Raw genomic sequence first — 14,839 nt, 5'->3', positions numbered from 1 at the left:
TGCCCGCGTAACCCTGGAGCACATCACTTCATCTCCTCTCCTGCAAGATGCCTTGCAGCCGTTCCCTGCACTGCAGACATGTCTGATAAGCAGCCAGTTGCACCTTAGATTTGGGAAACAATTATATTAGTAGTAAGGGAGGCTTTAGTATCATAGCATGATTATAGCTTGTTATAGAAGGCGTTAGAGTGAATTTAATGCAAACATACACTTTTGTTTTAATATAATAATACTACAGTGGCACAAGCGGAGCCCTTGGGAGCAGGTTTTTGTGGGGTGCAGGGGGCCTGGCAGGGGAGTGGAAGGCTTCAGTGCACTGTGCACATCACACCAGTGGTGATCACACCAGTGTCCACAGAGAAGTCTAGGAGCCTTCCCAAGCGTCATTTGCATGAGTCTTGATGCTTCATTCACTGAGTAACGTGTAACACGCAAGCCACGGAGTTAACGCAGGCGCATTCCTCATTCCCCTCTGCCCCCACCTGGCAATGCTGTAATATTAGTGAAGGAGGAGGGGGTTACTATGGAGGGAGAAGGGGTAGCTGTGCCCCATGCAAGCCACGTGGTATAGCAGGCAAGTGTGTGGCTGTGGTGCTTTCTTGTAAGCTTTAAATCCCTTCAGCAGATTTGCTTTTGCATGAAGTTTGCAAAGAATTTGGGGGCAATAGATGAAATGGCAAAAAAAAGAGCTTTCAAAATTCAAGTCTGGTGCTGAATTCTGCAGAATGATGTTAATGGCAGGAGGACTCCCTTCCAGGTAAGACTCCAGTGCACAGGAATAACTTCCCCCTCCTATGAATAGAGACCCCTTGTGTGTATATGAGCTTGGGGATATCTACATATCTCTTGATTTTCAGGTTAAATAAATGTGAGCTATCAGGCTTTATATTCTACCCCAGTCCTACTTTTAAGCTCTCTGAATTTTTGCTACCAGAAATTAGGACATAGAAGTACTTGCCAGGGCCTAATTGCTGCCCCTAGATAATATACCGGGATATTCTTGTAATAAAATTCACAACTCCCTTTCCATCACTATTAATCTCAGTGATGCACAACTTTAACAACATTTGAGACCAACCCAAGGAAAAAAGTTTCTTAGACTGGCAAGGCAAAAGGTTTCTGTAAGAAGAGTTAAGTAAAAAAACTGATTTGGAGAGCACTGAAAATGAAACTTGAGTTTTGAATCTTTTAAAGAGCATTTTCATTTTGAGGTTCTGCTGTGCCTACCTCCTGCAGATATTAGGTATATGAGTGTAGTTAAAGTAATTATAGAAACAGCAGAATTACCATTATTGGTCAAATTGTCCTCATTTGGACTTGAGGAGTTCTACAAAATCTCTGTAAGTATTGTTATTATAGTTGAATAGCTTTCCCCAAAGTGTAAATTTTACCTTTTATAGTCTAAACCTGTCATAGCTTATATCCAGTAGGCTAATCACAATGCTGTACATTTTATTATAATAATGAGAAAGCTTTATGTCCTACCTTAATACACTTATCTGAAGAAGAGCATCGTTACCTGCGATTCAGCGGTTTTACTTCTTGTCCTATAATTTAATTAACAGCACGTGTTTTGTTTTAGTCATTTGAATTTCTTTGTGGCACCAGCATCACAAGTGGACTTCTCCTTGCAGATTTTGAAGTCACTGAGAATATGACAAGTGAGCAAAAGAAAATACCAAGTATATGCAGTGTTTGGTATGCACGTGAGCAGTCCTGCTGTGCTTCTGCTCTTAATATCTTTGGAAAAAAAAAAGAGGATACAGTCAGTAGAAAGACGTTCTAACAAATTATGAAGCATGAACAAGGAATAACAGATTGGTAATATATCTATTTAATACCTCTGTTTGAATAGATGAGCCATCTAAGACCCCTTTGATCTATTGTACTTTCAGGGCAGCAGCAGAGTTATGCAAAGGCAAAGTCATTCCCTTCTTGTCACACAGAATATACGTCATGTTCTGCTCGCCATGGTAAAGGGTAGCGGGAGCTGCCGTGCAGCCGAATCCAGTACGATGCGTCGTGCTGAGGTGCTGCTCAGGAGCTGCCGAGACCTTCACCCACCTTTCACACAGAGTGGTAGCGCTGAGCGTGATGCCTGGCCGCGGTATCTAGGGATGGCAGCATAGAGCCCTTTCCACTCTCCTGCTTTTTCTGGAATCACTGGAAGACAAGAGTTTTAATAATGGTTTTGAAAAGATAATTTGGGGAGAGGGGGAGGGAGTCTTGCTTGAGGAAATCAAAATGTCTCATTTTGATCATTTTCAACCAATGTAATCCTCCTTAGAAACAAACATACTAGACATGAACTTACCTCTCAAAACATAAATTACTTTTGCTAAATGCCAGAGATGTCATTTTTCTTGTCTCTGACTACAGTGAGGGAGTTTCCTTCCAAGTGGCAGGCAGGGAGCTGTGTGAATTCCACACTTCCCAATTTTCCTGCTCAGATTTAGTGTCAAAATGATACATAGTAGTTATGATCACACTGAAATTGGGGAGAGTGGCCTGTCCTAGGCTGGACAGCTCAGCACTGTTCTAGCCCTAGAGTAGGAGCTGCTTGATGAGGAGGCGAGAGCTCTGGATCTAAGTTGGTTAACATCTAGTGGTCCTTGCTAGTGGTGTGCACTGGAAACTGCCCTAATAAATCCAACTTTGGAATATAGTATATGCTGTGACTGAATAACAAATACAGTACCAGTACATTCTTTGGCAGTGCCTGAGCCTTTGTTCTGGGGACCTTACACAAGCCAGATAAATATAAAAAGGAATTATTTACTACGGCCAAACAAGTAGGAAGCTGTTACTTACATGCATGAGGTCTGCTATGCTGAAAATGATGTATTTCTGTCACGCATGAGAAGCGGGAACCCAGCAGCCCACTCTGTGAACAGCTTCCTTGAGAGATGAGGCCTGACGGGGACGTGCCCTTTGCTGTGGCTCAGCCTGGTGCTGTTAGGAGAAAGAGACAGGAATTCTGCAGCGCTTCAAATTCTTGCTGTGTATTTGCTCACTTCTGCATAGGGCCTCTTTAAGAATACCTGTCTCACTGATATCTTCTGGGGGAACATAAAAGTACAGAAATAAAATGTGAATCTGTAGGAGATTGCATCACTAGGCAAAGAGGAAAGTTTATTACTGTTGTGCTTTGCTACATCTTTACCAGTTTGTTTTCTGTGCTGATGATGAACAAGTCACTTTCTTAGGACTTCTCTTCCTCTTGAAAATTGGAATAGCTTTTTTTAATATGCCCTTGATATTTGACCTTTTCTTAAAAAAAAGATCTGTTTCAATAATATATTGGTTTGTCTAGTGCTCGACCTGCAGATCTGTGCTTATAAAGGAAGAGTACAAATTAAGTATCTTTGCATTAACTATTTAATATAGAGAAATACACTAATCCTTCAAGAGAGTTTGCTGGACTTGCCATAAGTGCCTTGTTTATAGTGGTGTGGCATAAACTAAAAAGAGGATTATATATAATTTTTATATATAAAGACATTGTATAGGTATATAAACCAAACATTACTATAAAAGATGCCTGTATTGTATTAAATTATATAGTAGGCCTTTCACATCTATAAAAGATAGTTATCTTTCATGAGTGAGTATCACCTTTTACTCTAATGCTCTCTTTCATGGAAATAAAAACAGTGCTATTCCATATCAGTATATTTTCGATTAATACATTCATGAGTCTTTTAAAGGTGTTTAACAGCCTTTATAATACTGAAACATCTTTTTCTTTCAGGACATTTTTGAACATGAACTTTTCTTAACCCCAGCTCAGGATCCATCTGTAATTTTGCTGGCAGAATAGTTTCAAATAGCAACTGTATTGTAAAAATCTTCCAGACTGAGTCTCGCTCAGTCCATGTTTGGTAACATTGCGTCCAGGGGCTCAGGGTCGTGGTTGCGTTAACAGATCCTGTGATAGTCTTGTCCTCATATAGGGGCTCCTACAGCAGCTTGGGATCTTGAAGCCCTCTTGGGTACATTGCTATGGGAAGGATCTAAAACTTAGGTTAATAAAAAATCTCCTATGCATATAGGCTTTAACCAGTTAGATTTTCTGAAATAGCAACTATTTGTCACTCTTATTTCTGTGTCATTTTTTCAGTGATTCCAGATTCTGAGATGACCTGAAATTATCTTGATTGAGTGAACTTGCTCAGTGCATAGGGCAGGTCTGCAGCACAGACTTTTGTTACAGGACTGTTTTAACTCTTCACTTTTCTGAGTTCCTCTCGAGGATTCATATGATTTGTTCCTGCTAAAGAAGTTAGTTTTGTGTTTAACTGCCATTGTCACTTCCATTTAACACTTGAATGATTGCTCCATTTCTGAGATAAGTGATAATTTTAGAAGATAAAGGAAATTCTGTAACAATGTTTTTTTTCCACAATACTATTGAAAGCTTATTCTTTTTTTAAAAGAAAAAAGACTATCTCTTAATCTATATTTGGTTTTCAGTGAAAAGACTCTCTTTTCTACTTGAGCTACCTGTTTCCCATACCCCTGGTAATATTATCTTCCCCAGCCCTTTGTTTCCTTGGAGGTTTTTCTTCAGAGTGAATCGAAGGCATGGACGTATTGACGGCAGTTCCCGAGCATAGATAATAGGAGAGCTAAAACTGGGATAACAAAGGATCAAATGCAGATGAAGGAGCAGAATGTGTCCCCAGATTTTCCGCAGCCTGGTGCAAGTCGGAAGGGATCAGTTCCCTTTTTGCATGTCCTCACTGCTGCTTTTACCTGATTGTGGCTGAGGTTAATCAGCAGACCCGTGTATCAGGGGCTCTGCAGCCCTGCTCGGAACAGAGTGTCATCTTTGTTAGCTGGGAAGAACCCACTGGGGAGAGTTACATGCTGAACATCTGTATAATCAGGACTGAGGCAAAGAAACCATTTAATTCGCCACAGGCTCCTCATTTTCTATCGCTGCTTTGTCACTGATATTCTCTCAGTCTGTGACTTGAGAGATTTCACAGAAATAATCAGCCAAGTAATTCTGTACACTATTTTAGATACATCAAATATTTGTATTACAATTATGTTACTAACTCCTGGAACAGAACTGAGCAGGATTAAAGACGTCTGATTGACTGCCACTGCATGTGATGATTTAGTTGTCTTCTGATTTGGAAAGAGATTTGGACTTGGTTCTATTTATTTATTTATTACCTATGTGGAACAAGTGTCTTAAAGGGCTACTAATAGAGCTGAGAAAGGTGCAACGTTGTTGGATTTTGTAGGAGCAATAAAGTCTTACTGCTGAGTGAGGAACTTGATGTGCTCAATAGCAATTCATGTCAACTCCTAATGCTTACTGAAGCCCAGAATGGGCTTTAGAAGTTCTGGTAAAATATCCTATAGCAAATGGCGCTTGAACTGGGCTCATGTTACATCTGCGTGATCCAGCCAGTTGATCCATTAGACTTTAATCCTCGTCTGTGGCTGAGAGAACCGGCAAATGCTGAGAAATTTATTTTATATTTGGTTCAGGTATCTCAGCCTATCAGCTGAGAGACTGATATGACATTCTCTTTATCAACAGTACTCCTGCAACGTAGCAATGCAGGAATGGCTTGGAGCTGTTAAAACACTTTATTTCCCATGTTTTCTAGACCCCTGTCTGATATAACCTCCTGATTTTTATGCTACCTGTGAAGTATGATAGATGAATACTAAACTGTCATTTGGACAACTGCAGCAACTGGTGAGCTGAATGCTTAAATTTTAATTTTTTTATAATTCCATTAAGAGTTTCATCCAAAGGAGGAGTAACTGTAAGAATTATAAAACGTTCATGACCTCATTATATGTGTCACTTAACTCCTGTCTTTCAGGCTAGCTGGAGTGTGTGTGCTGGGCACTTGCATAAAAAAGGCATTTTAAAACCTGTGCATGAGGCCGTGTAGTTGAACAAATGGCTTAGATTTATTGCAGAATGTAAAATCTGAATTGACACTTGAAAATGCAAAACTTAAGGCTTCCTAGATGAACAATCACATTTTATAATTTAAAAACATGTCCCTTGCTTTTCTGTAGCAGTGTTCAATTTCATTCCTGTTGTACTGTAATATGTGTCATGAAATAATAACCTTTTTGAACTTTTCTGATAAGTGGACAGATAGCTCAATTCTCCTTGTCTTTTAAATACAATATGTGATGTATATTGCTGTCCAGTTCCATTAACAGCAGTGAATACTTTATATAGTATCATTTTAAAGGATGCCTGTCCTAATTTGACACACTTGTTTTGGATTTCGTTATATCTAGGTCTGTGGTTGCACTTGCTTCAGAGTTGGTGACTGGCTAAGATGGGGCTTCCAGAATTTGGGTGCTAGCCACATGTGCCTGTCTTCCTCCAGGTTATCTGTAGAAAAGTGGGAGTTTCTATTTTAACCTTACTTCTGATTATACAAATATTTACATATATGTATCTATATTTGCTGGTTATGTAAAGCTTGCACTAGTTATTGATCTTTTGTTTGTAGTGAAGGAAGAGCTAAATATTCTAAAAATTAATCTAAGTTTTACCTGATGCCAGCATGTCACTCAGTGGCACGTTAGTAAAGCAGATCACCTTTGCAGGGACACCAGGAGCCCATAAGCAGGCAGGAATGTGGTCTGGGACTTTGAGGGCTGCTCCAAATGGCAGCTGATCATTCTGCTTTACCAACAAGAACGTCATCGAAGTGGCTGTGAGAGCAGCTTAGGGCTGAGGAGCAGTTGCTCCTGTGAGGCCTGGCTGCTGTGTGCTCCGTTCCTCCGGACCTAGGATGTGCACACATGGGGTGGGTGCAAAGGGGAGTCGGAAGCTCTTGCCTGTCTGCCCGTTCCGTTCCTTTCAGCAGAGTCATGGGCTGCCTTCCTAGAGGGGAGTTTCTGGTACCTTGGTACTCAGTGGTGCAATTTTTAATTTGCTATTTACTGAGAGTCGAACAGGTGAATGGCAAGAGGCTTGTGAGTTTAGAGGCACTTGTTCAGTAGAGAAGAGCTGGTGGCAGCACTAAGTACACCATTAATATGAATATGATCATCCCTTATGCTCTCAGTGCTGTGATTTAAAAGGTGGGGCTCAATAACTCCACAGAGAAATATGATCTAAAAATATTACTAGGGCTGTGACCTGCTTCCCTTGAGCTGTACCGGGTGGGGTGGTACAGCTGAGCTCAGCAAAGTCCTGCTCAGGAGCGAGATGTGAGGTCCCCTCAGGGGACAAGCACTTTCAGTGCTTGCTTTTTGCTGTCAGTCATGATCTTCACAGCAATCACCTTGTCATTCAGCAGCCATCAGGTGCCCCATGTTCTTACATGCAGTTACTAGATACAGGGCTTGAATTTTTTAATGGGCTACAGCATTGTTAGGAGCTGAGCTTGTCCTTCCTCCACTGTCCCCTCCGTGTCTGCTTTTAGTGCTCTGCTGTCTTTTTTCCCAAGGTGGGACTCAGTGGTTCCCTTGTCTGTGTCTGTGTGGACAGCTTAACCTCTTAAGGAACACAACAAGTAGGTTTTGCTGGTTTTTTGTTTGTTTTTGTTTTCTTTTCTTTTGGTAGTGGCTTGGACCCGCTTCTCAGGTGTCCAGCTGAAGCATAAATGCAGCTCTTGAGCTTGTGCCCTCTGTGATGACTTGCAGTTAGTACCAACTGCCTGGCTTGAAGCCTGGTAATGAGTGGAAGTGTTTTGGAAAAGAGCAGTCCTCTCACTGCAGCCCTTAGGATCTGAAGTATGTGGAAATGCTCCTGCCTCAGGTAGCAAGTAGCAGCACAAATGACTCCAGAGCTCAAGGTGTTTGCAACTAGCAGAGTTAGTGTATGTGCTTTATGTAATATATGTACTAATGTACTTTAGGCGCTATTTTTTTTTCTGGGCGTGTGTTTGCAAGTCTGCATAGTCCTGCTTGCTCGGGTGCTGCTTGTGTCTGTTGTCGTGTAGCCATGACTGGAAACAGCTCTTCTGCCTTTAGAAGCCTGAGCCCAGCAGGATTCATTGATGAAGAGCCTTCCAGAAGCGTAAAAAAGCATTTTGGAGAATGTCTGGAAGCATTTGAAAAACATTGAAGGATATCTGGGGTCCTGCAATTAGAAGCTGAAGTTACATGACGGGTTTGAGATGGTATTTAACAAAACTAGAAGGAAGAAAACTGTCCTCCCATTCCTCTTACTTTCTTTGCATTTGTTCGGACATTAACTGCTTGTTTGTGAAATGATTTTGCTGGCTGAAGCAGCAAAGGGAACGAGTCAGCTGTTTCTGGCCCACTGAATGCAGTCCCTGTGACCACCAGAGCCAGCGCAAGGACGGGATGGGTCTGTCTGGCCCAGGGAGGGGAGACCAGGGAGCAGAGTCTGTCCTGGTCGCTGCTGGGCTTCGCTGCCAGACTGGATTTCGGCTTTGCTGGTGGATTATAGGAACGAGACGATTCAACTGCCTTTTTTAGCAAGCATGAAGCTCAAGGAATGTGGCCTGACACCGGCTTCTCTTGTCCGCTCTCCTCTCTGCGGAGAAAGCCCCATCTTTTATTCCTGTTGGATTCTTCCTTTGTTTCTGTACTTGAAACTTGTTTGCGACTATACAGCATTTCTGCTTGAAGTCAGGGATGTCGCTCGTTTACTGGGCTGACTTGACGAGCCACCAGCAGCTATCCCAGCACTGAGCTTCAGCTTGGACTGAGATACTCAGGAGTTCAGGGACTTCTGTTTCAGAACAGTCTGAACAGACCGCCTAAAATTTGTACAGGCAGGAGCTAAAATAATTACAGTTCTTATCAATAAGATTACTAATAATAATTACAATAAGATTACTTACATGTACTAACGCTTTATCAAAAGCCCCTGCTTGGACTTGTTTATTGAAACCAAAGAGAAAAAGTTCATACTGTTTATTTCAAAACAGCAAAGAATCAATAGGCATGAGTGATTTTTGTTCTGTGTTTTAATAGAGAAAGTAAACAAAATTTAATAAGAACTTACTAAGTTTGATTTAATTTTATTATAAAGGTAAAACACAGCAAATATGTCTTTTGGGGTTAGAAGAGGAGAAGAAATTAATTGTTCTTTGTGCACATAAGCTTTTAGTGGTTAGAAGCAGTGAGTGCAGACAATGCGTTTTATTCTCGTCACTGGGAAGCAAAAAGCAAGTGCAGAATTACTGAGACATTTCATCAGCTCTGGTAGGGGATCTGAATATCATAGATGCAGCTGCTGCCTCCCTCGTTTGTGATAAGCTCAGTGTAGCAGAAATGGAAAAAATCAGTATCCACATGAGTGAGGCAGAGTTTGCCTCTTGGTTGTGCAGTCCATTTTAATGAACGTTCTGCTTTCCATTTGCTCCCTTTTGCACCAAACAATAGCGCGGCCCTGAAGCGCCTGCAAAGTAATAAATAGTCATCTTGCGGCAAATAACAGAGTTCACCAGCACTCCAGAACATTTTTGTCAATAAATCCACTAAGATTTACACAAAGAACATCACAAGATAGACAAATAGGGGGAGAGGGAGGAAGAAGGGAGGAAAGAGGATAGTTTGGGGTGTAAGAGAGGGAGATACTTGCTCTCCAAACTTATTGACACAAAGCACTGAAGTAGGAAAGTTTCAGCACAAGTACAGACATATGTAATGGCTTTCTACATATTTGTGCAGAGTAATGTTCATAGTCTTCATATGCTGATGAGCCTTTTTTTGGGGCGGGGTGGAATTCAAAATAATCAACCTTCTATTGTATTGAAGAGCTCATGCTTTGAGGGGAAGTTTACACTGTATTGATCTCCAATATAAACTCCTTCAAATGGATATTTGGAAGGTAATAGATTTATTTATAAAATTTGTCTCCCTTATCAAATATAAACAGAGGAATTACCTGAATGCATAAAATGGCTAAAAAATACAACTTGCCAGTACTTTTTTAGTAATAATATTAAATATTGATTATTTTCCTGCATGATTGCCAAAATGAATATTTTCATACTGGCACACACTTGTAGCAGCTACTAAATTACATTTATGCTGAAGCCTTTTTTACCTGTAGGGTTTCATAATTCAGTCTTTGCCAATAGCAAATCAGTTTGGTCTTGGCAGGTGGCAGCTTCTGTGACCCGCAGGAAAAGAAGATAGTAGAAAAGACCGGAGGATTTTTTTACAGCCAGAATAGAATTTGAGACCTCCGTGCAGTATTTTACCCTAGCAGTTAGAACGTGCAAGGGATTTGAAAGCTTATGCTTTTGGTTAGTAAATGTAATAATCTGTGGTGTTTATTAGGTGAAATATAGAATCGGGGGAGCTGCAGTAACAGTGTCCGTGGGCAGCAGCTCCAGCCCAGCCCCGTGACCGAAGCGGCAGCCCTGCTGCCCCGTGCACTGCCCTCTCCACAGCGCTGCTCAACTTCGTCCCTTCGAGCTCCATGGAGAAGAGCCCCTTAAGGTTTTGTTGTGTTTTTTGTTGGGTTTGCGCCACCTGGAAGGCACTTCTGCCCCTCTCGCTGCCTCGTTCGGCAGCGTGTGGAGGTTAAGGCTGCCCCTGCAGACGTCTCACACGAGAGGCTCTGGCTGATCCCTCCCTGCCCCGCTGCAGATGGCCTGTAATTGTGAGGACCTGTTCCCCGCTTGCAGTTAATCACAGCGAATGTAACTGGAGGAAATCCAGAGAGAGAGGGATATTGATAGCACAAAGAATTAAATCTAAGGTCTTTCAAGATTAGGAGTTTCACTGACCATAATTATTGCTCTGATTTCAGCAGATAACTTGGCAGAGTGATTGTGCTCATGGCTTGCTATGAATCCAGAGTATTTCAGGGATATGAGGCATTTGCTTAGTCATAATTAGAAGGGTTGAAAGCAAATCTTTCTTCATAATATCCTCTACCTTTTATTAATGATTCAGAAACAGGTTTTTCCTCTGTCAAATGCTTATTTATTTTGCAAATATTTTCTTGATTGCAATTATTATCTGAAGAAACTATTAGAGGAAATAATTTGTGTATTCTATGCATAGTTCTGTATTAGTCTTTTCATGTGGAGCTGTAAAGCATATTGCAGATACGAAGATTTTTAAAGTGGCTGAGCAGTTAGCAGATGAAGAAGGAATCTGACAGATCAAATCCTGCACCTCCTCACAGTTTTAGCAGGCCTAGTAAATAAACAGAGTAAATTGAAATTCTGAGCAATTACTTGTGGGCTGCCTCTGATGGTAAGCTGGATTTAAAGAGTGTCCGAGCAGGATTTATGCGTGGGAGGAGGAGGCTGACAGGAAGTGGGAAGCAGCTCCACTAAACGGCAGGGAGGGTTTCCAGGCCCTGGAGCGGAGCAAACCTGCCCGAGATGGGCAGCGTCGGAGCAGCCTTGGCCGGAGCTCGGGGCTGGCCGGTCCCCTCCGCTGGGGGCTGTTGTTTGCGGGAGCTTCACGTGCGAGACGCCCTGGGGCCGGGCCCGGCACTGGCCCTGCCGCAGGGAGCTCTTGCTGCAGCCGCTGCAAGGCGGCCGGGCAGCCCGGGCACCTAGCCGCTAGGAAACAGGGGTGCAAAAATCTGCCTCGTGACTTGAATCTCTGTCTCCTCCCAGTGCTTCCCAGGCCTGCCATAAGGAGTTTGATTTGGGGTTATTTTTTTTAATTGCTAGGGATTTTCCTTTTAAAAAGGCCTTTTCTTCACTATGTGCAATGTGGTTGGTGAGGTGGTGCCCTTGTCTTACATTAGTACTTTCTTTGGCAAGGACGGATGGTTGGGAGTTTCCGAAGGATGGCTAAGTTTCCTAAAGATGTTATTTATTACCTTCTTCCCCAGCTAGTTAAACAAATATATGATACTTTTACTTACAGTGCAGATGTTTCAGGAGAAAAGTGCCAATTCTTCCAGAATCTTTCATGATATAACTGCTTTCTCTAATGCACATACACACATTTCTTACGCTAATAAAAAGGGCTTTTCAGGCATACATTTCTGGAACAGCAGTCGCATACAGTTGCTAATTAGGTAAGTGACAGATGTTTGTTCCCTTCTCATCATCTATAAAATTTGCCTCTCATTGCTTTCCCTTGCACATACCCATTCTTGGAATTCAAACTGCAGGAATTATAACATAGGAGCCCAAGCAGTTTCCTGTGCTGCTCTGGGTGCTTTGTGCTCTCGCTGGGCGGTAAGACAGAATGACACTTCAATCAGGAGCTGCAGGACAGGCTGCAAACACAGTTCACGTGCATTCCTGCTGACCTGGAAGGCCAGAGATGCAGTGGTCCCGCAGTGCTGGGAAGTGGTGTGTTCCTACCTCTACTGCCAGCCTGCAAGACAGGGAGTCTGGCTGGAGCTGACAGGTGAGAGGTGAACAGACATTTTCTGGATGCATCTGTGAGCCAGAAGAGGCTGACACTTAGCAAGGCACCATTAGTACCCAGGGTTAACTCCCTATTGAGATCAATAGGATAATTCACGTATCTGGTGTATCTAAGCAGTAGCTCAGCCAGGAGAATCATCTTATGTTCAGAAAGTTTATCTTAGCCGCTATCAAGATGGAAAATTAACTGCTCTGTTCTTTTAAAGTTTTACTGTGCAGAATCGGCCTTGGTAAAGGAAGTATAAAGTGTATCATAGTAGAATGGTGTAATGACTCTCCTTTGGCTCTCTTCCATATCCAAAGTTAAGAAGCAAAACAATATGTTGAAATTGCTTCTTCTTTATAGTTTCTGCAGCATAATTTTCAGCACTATTTTTTTTTTTATTGTTCATTATTAGGATTAAATAATAGTGGTGCTTTCTGGCTTCCTGATCACATCATTATAGAGAAATGGCTGAACAAAAACTGGTATCCAGTGGTGCCAGCGCAGGCACTCTGTTGGTCACAAGGTTTTGTATGGTAGAAGTCTTGAGCTCTTTATTTACACCAAACTCAGCAAGTTGGGCATAACCAACAGCCAGCAGCTGCTTGGGAGGTCTCAGAGCCAAGTGACAAGCAATGAAGGGGACAAAGGCGGGGCAAGTTGTCACTGGGCTGCCCGTGTGTGGTGTCTGTCGTAGTAGTCCTTTGTCTTAGATGGGTCAACCTGCCTGGCGGGGCCTCAGAAGCAGCCACCACCCCGGGGCACTGCCACTATGGGCAGCAGAGATCCCTGTAACTAAAGTCACACTCACTGTGCTCGTTGGACTGAAACTTTATGGTTGGGAGTTGGGCTTTTCCTTGCCTGTGCTAACTGGATGTTTCTTTTCTCTTTCTCTCTATTGCAGCCATCGGATTGGAAGTGGTTTTTGATGTGGTTTTCCATGTGGAGGAAAGAAAACTGTCCCACTCATTTTGAAGCTGATTTGGATGCAGAGGAAGCAGCATGAGGGAGTTCTGAGCCAGTTACAACCTGATTGACCTGCTTTAGCCATCAGACTGCTCTGGGAGCTTCAGAAGCCCGGCAGACCTTGCCCTGTCCTCCCAAGGTGAGAGCTCTATGTAAGTGCACTTCCAGATTTGGAAGCCCACTCTTTTATGCATCTGCATCTGCTTTGGTGAATTGGGTATAATCAGCAGCAGGGGATTGCCCCAGTTAATTTTTTCACTATAACCAAATTATAGTGTCAAGTTGTCTACTCCTTCAGGGAGTATTTAAATCTTCAGTAGGCCAAAGAAAGTTGGCATATCCTGTGCTTAGATATAAATATATGCAGATTATGCAGATTCAATACCTGTTCTGTTGTGTTTAAACTTATGGCTTATTTATCCTATGATATGCTACTCAGTGTGACTGTATTATCTCACTCTGATTCCAAATGTCGGGTCCTGCAGAGCAAAATATTTCACACATAATTCCAAGTTTTACTTTGAGTATTACCCAGTACATTAGGGGCTTTTCAGCTTGTCTAATTCTGTAATGAAATAAAAGAACTGGCTAGAAATACAGCTAGATTGCAGTGTCCTATGAGATGGGAAGCAAAGAGTGCTGCCCAGTGAGGGAGCAGGGCAGAGAATGTCTGTCAATCAAAACATAAGTAGCAAGGACAGAATTTGATCATGATATAATAACAATACATGCCAAGTACTGCAGGAGGAGGGACACCACACTCAGTTCTCAGAACTCAGAGGTTCTCCTGTGTGTTGCTGGAGAGCATTCTGCTGTTGGAAGTGCTTAATTTAGACAAGCTCTTACGAAGAAAGTGCTTGGTGTAGTTAATACACTCAGTGTCTACAAGAAACTGAAGTGCGTTCACTCTTGGGTCTCTCAGAGACAAAAATGAAATCCTAAAACAGTCAGTGTCTGAGCAGTGTGTTTCTGATGCAGACATTTCTTCCAAGGTTTTCTGAAAGGTGCAGACTTTCCTACATCCTGCTGACTTGCTGTATCTAGCAGGATTGTGGGAAACAGTAAAGTGGCTGTAACTTAAGGTGACATTTAGTTCCTACATTTTATTGCATTGATGGTATAATATGCGACAACAAATTCATCGGGAACCTCAAGACTGTGGTTTTGAAGATCTAAGATGAAGTTCTATTCTATTGTGTACTAACATGCATTTACAGTAACCAGTTTAGAATTAAGAGACTCCTTTGTTACCAAGAGTTACCAAGACCTAATGAAGACTTGTAGCATAATGATGATTAGCAGAATAAATTGCCGCAATTCTGCAGAAGGAAGCAAATTCTAATGTTACTCAAAGAGATGGTGAAGATTTTGACCACTTCATATTCCAAATCACCTCTTGTAAATTCTTGTGCAAAAGAGCATTTGCTTATTTACTCAGAAGATAAAAGTGTGAATATTAATTAAGCTGAAAATTAAGCTGAAATGTAGAAATTTGAAGTCTTATTCAAAATATGTATACACATTTTTTGCCAGTGTGTGAAAATCTTGAGATGTATCTGTGCACACA

General features: G+C 42.0%; 1 long non-coding RNA gene across 1 annotated transcript in view; it reads left to right on the top strand.

Moving 5' to 3' along the window:
* LOC112949868 overlaps positions 1-13,381 on the top strand; it is a 28,567-nt gene extending 15,186 nt beyond the window's left edge. The window contains exon 3 of the long non-coding RNA XR_003249897.1: positions 13,211-13,381. This is a non-coding gene — a long non-coding RNA (uncharacterized LOC112949868). The remainder of the gene's footprint in view (positions 1-13,210) is intronic.
* The last annotated feature ends 1,458 nt before the right edge of the window (positions 13,382-14,839 follow it).

The sequence above is a fragment of the Nothoprocta perdicaria genome, unplaced genomic scaffold (genome assembly GCF_003342845.1).
Source record: "Nothoprocta perdicaria isolate Ctin4 unplaced genomic scaffold, notPer1 scaffold_30, whole genome shotgun sequence".
Lineage (NCBI taxonomy): Eukaryota > Metazoa > Chordata > Aves > Tinamiformes > Tinamidae > Nothoprocta > Nothoprocta perdicaria.
This window is presented reverse-complemented; position numbering and strand designations above follow the sequence as displayed.